We start from the raw sequence: 6479 nt of genomic DNA, 5'->3' as shown, positions 1-6479 counted from the left end.
CGGTCGTTCTTTCACAAGCGTTTTCTATCTCCGTCTTTCTTTTTCTCTCTTTTCCTCTCGATTCGCTCTATCGACCTCTCTCCCTCGCGCTAGAGCGGTGCAGAGCGGTGCGTGTGCGTTCCCTAGCCACGCTCAGATTGCCGCCAAATTTTCTGCTCTTACGTTATGTATACATATATCTGCAGGCTTACTATAAAAGCACTGTAACGAAGCTCGGTCACGAGCGATTTTGTTAAAATCCTACGAGAGAGAAAGATATATACGTAACTATATACATAACTGCAGTTTCCCTAGTTGTATTTGTATGCATTATCTCACTCTGACTTCCCAGTAAACGGGAATGGATTAAAATGGATTGAAATTTTTTCTATCCGAATACGTATTTTAAATAGCGAATACTTTTTTGGATTTAATTGGATTCAATTAGATTCAATTGGATGCAATTGGATTGAAAAATTGTATTTCCTATTCAAAATTTTGAATTAAACATGCATTCACAATGCACAGAATTGCTGATATTATTTTTAGATTAAAAGGCATAGAGATATGCTCCATGCAATTCCTATAAATGAATAAAAATGCATTCAGGATTTGAAAAGCATTCATTTTAATATTCGTGAATTCATATTTCTGAAAATCTGAATCCATTTCAATCCATTTCAATCCATTCTCGTTTATTGGGTTATACTGTCTCACTCTAATTAATTCTAATTAAGATTATAGAGTGAGATAGTATATATGTGTAAGTATATACAAGAAGATAGTATATAGATCTTTTCTCTCGCAGGATTTTGACAAAATCGCTTGGCCAGACTCTCTAATTACAGAGTCTCTAGTGCTTACCATAGAAATTACCACACTGAAAAAAAAATATAGTCAATATTTTAATAAATATTTAGTTCAATACTGCCAACTAAACTTTACTTACAGTAAATAAATATGTGTTCAGTAAAAAGATTGTTAAATCAAATTAATGTTTCTTGTATCAAATAAATATATCTTTATATTTAATAAATATTTAGTTGGCAATATTGAATTAAATATTTGTTAAAATTAACTATATTTTTTTTAGTGCACTTTCTGATTTTCTAGATGCTATAAAACGTGTTGTTCTGTTAATCGCGATGTCATTAAACTTGTCACGTGTCAAAATTTACTCTGCGAAAAATATTTTTGAAAAAGAAATAAGTAAAGCGAAAGCGACCATTGGATAATTACGAGTGATATTGGAAAACATCATATGTCTCTCATCTCATAGTCTATTACTCTATACACTTTACTAAATTTGATAATGTAAGATACATAAGAACGTATCTAGCAATAAGAGAATAAAATTATCTTTCATGAGTATCATAATAATTTTTACAAACGCTCACGTTTATAAATGATCGCATTGGATACGTACAGCGAATGAGAAAGGATATTCAACGAGCCAACGAGCTTCCTTGTGCGACATAAGTGCCTCCGCGCTCTCTAGGATCGCATTTAGCGTTTGTATTCGCGAAACATTACTTTCTACTTTCACATCCCAGCCTAATATACGATCTTTATGTGCGTACTACCGTACATTTTTTCTCCTTTACGTCGCGTCGGAAGGTTATCGGGAATCCATAGAAATCCCGGGACAATATTGAACAGCTTCGACGATCATAACGAAAAAGAGAAAGGATACGTCGAGAAAGCCGATGTGCACTCATTCTGTTTTTTTGTTCCATCTTCGATTCAGCCGACGATGTCAAGTGGTAAATCCCGCGCGATCATGTCGCTTCCTGATCAATGGATTCTTTTCACAAATCGGTTTATTATTATATCGATATAGGGGAAGATCGATTTGATCGGACGCTAGTTTTTCTCGAGATTTCCTTGAACGGCAAAAATATATATGATATGAAATATTGTTCTTCACTCTTTCACTCGTATTTTTCTAAAAATGAAAATAGTCAACATTTTTACATTTTTTAATGTCATTTACACTTCTTGTTTGTGTAAATTGAAAGACGGTATCGGACAGATAAATGTGACTGGTGATGCGATATGACTACTCAAAAAAGAAGTGTTTAATTTTAAGGTATTAAAATGTTTTGTTCTAGTCACCATTTTTTAAACAAAATTAAGGGGATACTGGAGTGACCAAATTATCACATTACAATCGTATAAAAATATAAGTTACATTGTTTTATTGTAAAATTTCGTCTTTGGTGCGATACTCGAGACATCATTTTTTTCCTAACTGTACGGAACGTATTAGTTACATGAATACTTTCATTCAAAGGCTCGGGAAAATGTAGCCGCGTATTAGCAAATTAGCGAATTAGCAATGCAGTTGATTTTGCGTCGTCGATGGAAGTAAACGTGCAAACCGTACAGATGTACATTGTTGCACCTTTCTACGTAGGCTAGGGCAGCGGATACGGGTGGGCGGACCGGGGCCAGGATCGGGACCATAGTGATGCGATCCAAGCAAGCAGAGCCCATGTTGAAACGAGTATTGGTAATTAAACGGGCACCTCGCTCGACAGACTCATCATTAAAAACAACAACGACAACGACGATTTTGCCTCACCGACGCGACGTCACGCTCCGCTCGTTTCGCTTCTGCCTCCAAGCGCAGAGACGTGATATCGCATAGTCACAACGTTATTACAAGACGAGTATATTTCACTCACAACTATTTAAAATAAAATTAATTCAATTAAATCGGTTATTTAAAAGCGATTTCTGTAAGCTATATATTTGTAGAACGAAGAGGAAGAGACAGAAATTTTGTTCATTTATAGATCAAATATGGATTGTCTATTAATTTTTAGATATTAATTTAAAATTTAAAGTTTCGCACAATGCGATAAAAATTTTTGTAGCCGATCTCGCCGTAATGATACCGTGAGCCTATATGTATCGTGATGAAGCATAGGAGATTCCGTACCTCGGCAAGTGTGCTGTAAAACGGACCTTATACGGATCTCGACGCAAGGTTCAGTCTCGAGCAAAAAGAACCGTTGCGTCGCACTGTATAATATATAACACGCGTTCGGTGCATCTTGCAGCACTCTCAGGAAATATCAACTTCACATTCGATGTTTCGATGATAAAATGTAGTAACTCCATTTTTTATGAGTAATTTTATATATACATATATATATATTTTATATAATATAATACATTCATATAAATATATATATATATGTATATATGTATACATATACTTTATTTTACTTAATTTATACATATGATAAAATACAGAAAAAATAATACTTAAGGTAAAAAAGCTATTTAGAGAGACTTTATTTTTCAGCTTTCCTTACAAAACGCTAAAGAAATCAATCCTGCAAAATACTGCATTTTAATAATCAATCTTCAACGTTTATAACAATAATTTCTGTGTTTATTCGTGACAATATAACATGTAGAACGACCAACGCATGATGTCGGACAGCATTTTACGAGACCGAAAATTATTCGCGTTATTCGAGTTGGAGCTTGACCGGCGTATCATAGGTACAATTGGTTGCGTAGGCAACGTCAAATGTTAAATCGTTCCATTAATCGTCACGATAGGAGACGATGTGACAAGATTACTCGCCCACGACTGAATTTCCTGTAAGACTGATGAAAACGTGCGGCTTAATCATAATTGCGGATTTAATAATAATCACGACGATTAAGCGAAAGAGAAAGAGAGAGAGAGATATCACTCAAAAAAGAAATGTTTAATTTTAAGATATTAAAACGTTTTGTGTGTTCTTGTCTCTATTTTTTAAAGATGCTTTGGTTTTAAATTTTTTCAATAAACAAAACACTACGTATTCGGATTGAAAACACTATGTATTTTAAATCCAAACACATAGTGTTTTATTTATAAAAAAAGTTTAAAACTAAAACATCTTTAATTGTGTTTAAAAAATGGAGACAAAAACAAAACATTTTAATATTTTAAAATTAAACATTTCTTTTTCGGTGATGAAATAAGTTTAAATCTCCGATATTCGCAACATTTGCTATTTTTAAAAGATTGGGGACGAATATGTGTGTAATCCCGACGATAATAATCAACTATTATCGTATACCATTGACAATACAGATATGTGAAAAGACGAATATATAAAAATATTGTTAGTCAATGGAAAGAAGAGGAAACGTAATCACCGTCAACATTTATCTCCGTTATGCCATCATCTCTTGAAAGTTTATAAACCGCAGCTACGAATAAACCACGAAACGAACAGGTGCATTAAATCGGTCGCCTGTTTATAGAGCTTACTAATAAACGTCTTAGCTGCAATCACGAGATTTCTCCTGTATTGACAGTGTTTGCCATATTTTTATCGTGACGACGATAATAAATGTGAAAGTGGAATGCCATGGTTAATCACGGAATATCGTGGCAAATCACGTAATAACTATTACTAAAAAATTATAATTTTTAATTGTCACTTTGTCATTGGCATGTGTTATTGACATATATATTTCATTATTAGTTTCAGTGTTTTGTAATATTTAAATTTTGCGATGTAGATTAATTAAAAACTATCCGTTTTTCTAAGTCGTAACTTCGACCTTAATCTTTTATATTTCTCATATATTTAATTATAAATCTATCTTAATACTTTTAACGTCAACAGAAATTTGCGACAGATTTAATATATGTATTTAAGTACGTTTCTTCATATTTCATTATATTGGTTAGTTATGAATATCTTAAGGAACTTATTTAGTAAAGTTTATATTATGTTTTATATTACAATCTCTATAATGTTTATATTATACAATATTTATATTACAATTTCTATCACAATACATATCTTCAGGTTCAGACAAATCTGCTGTTCGGAAATTATTAAAGTTTTGATTTTCGCAATTGCATGAATTACCACGTTAAACAGTTTAAATTTATACCAACTTTCGCGTCAACAACGCTTTGTGGATTTTACATTACCACGCAATAATGCAATTCCCGCGAAAATTATAGACTAGTCGTTGAGAATTTCACGTTTTCATTTTTACGTTGTTTACTACCATAGTCTCTAAATTATTATACTTGAAATGCTATCGCGTCGACCGATATTCATAGTCGATTCTTATTTGAGACTGTCTTAAGTACAGTCTTAAGATGTCACAAGTCAATCACAGAGCAGTATTAGCAATTTATTAGACATTACTTAGCATTAAGGCATTACTGAATTCGCCGTTAACTTAAGACAATCTTGAAATAGCAAAATATCAATCAATAATATATATATGTATAGCACTCGTCGCGACAGAGTCTCAAAAAAACTTTTAATAGGCAGTGCTTTAATAAAGAAATGAGAATTTCTTGTTACAGAAATTTTTCTTTGAGAGTTCTTACAGAATTTTAAATTTTTAAGAAAATACATTTATATAGGCTCTGATTTTCTCGGTTCTCGAGTATGTCAGAGAATATGTCGAATTCTTCGCATTCCAGACTCGTGGTCTAAGAACGAAGTAATTTCTCCCTCTTTAAAAGAAGGTTAATCATAGAAGAGGAACGAAAAAATTCTCTGAACTACGTCATTTTACAGGTAGACGTAGGAACCTGAATAGCTCATATTAAATTCGAGAACCCTCTCGCTCGAATTCTTGTTCTCCCGCGGGCTGTTCGTCGAATTGGTTCTAAGACTTCTAAGAGCTTAGGATCGGTAGACGATAGAAATCAAACTGAGAAAGATTTGTCAAAGAAGGTAAAGCTTAGAGAAGAAAAATTCTCGGAGAGAGAGAGAGAGAGAGAGAGAGAGAGAAAGAATTATTCATAAACCTTTGTATCACACATGAATGGAAGCTAGGCGTTCTAGAATCAACACATCAATTTTTTAAAATTGTTCAGTTCAATCCAACTCACGAAGTTGAAAATAACTACGAGCGAGTAAAGGTAAAAGAGCTTCGTAAGAAATTCCTACTTCCGCTATCATAGAGTTTTCCGTGTCAGTGTCCTGTAACATTAGTGCGATGCGAGGTACATAGATCAGCTCGAGAATCCTCTCATGTACCATGATAGAATCGATGAAATGATAACGCAGGATATCTTGTTCGCCCACGTAGCACTTACACGCAAATTGTACGTACCTGTATTATATGTGAGCGTAATTTTGCGTGTGTGTAGAACGAACGAGTAGTAGGGATGCGTTATTTTTCACTGAATTATTACATTATTTGCAATCAAATGCGTATTAGACTTCATACGTAAATTGTACAACGTAAACATGCGATCAACACGATGACACTTTTCTTTACTCTGGTTCCTTACGTAGTTGTAACGTAAATGTTGATGCTCTTTGCGATTCGCATCCAAAACATTGTTCACCACATATCTAATATTAATAAATTTGGAAATTTCCTTAAACTACCTCTTATAAATATGTGCCCATGATAGTAAAACGAAGCGACAATTGTTTTCACACGTTTGTAACTAGATTAGATCAAAAGAATTTCACGTTTATGGAGAGAATTTTCTTTTAAAATTTACT

The sequence above is a fragment of the Mycetomoellerius zeteki genome, unplaced genomic scaffold (genome assembly GCF_001594055.1).
Source record: "Mycetomoellerius zeteki isolate Tzet28-1 unplaced genomic scaffold, Tzet1.0 scaffold470, whole genome shotgun sequence".
NCBI lineage: Eukaryota > Metazoa > Arthropoda > Insecta > Hymenoptera > Formicidae > Mycetomoellerius > Mycetomoellerius zeteki.
Note: the sequence above shows the minus strand (reverse complement) of the source record.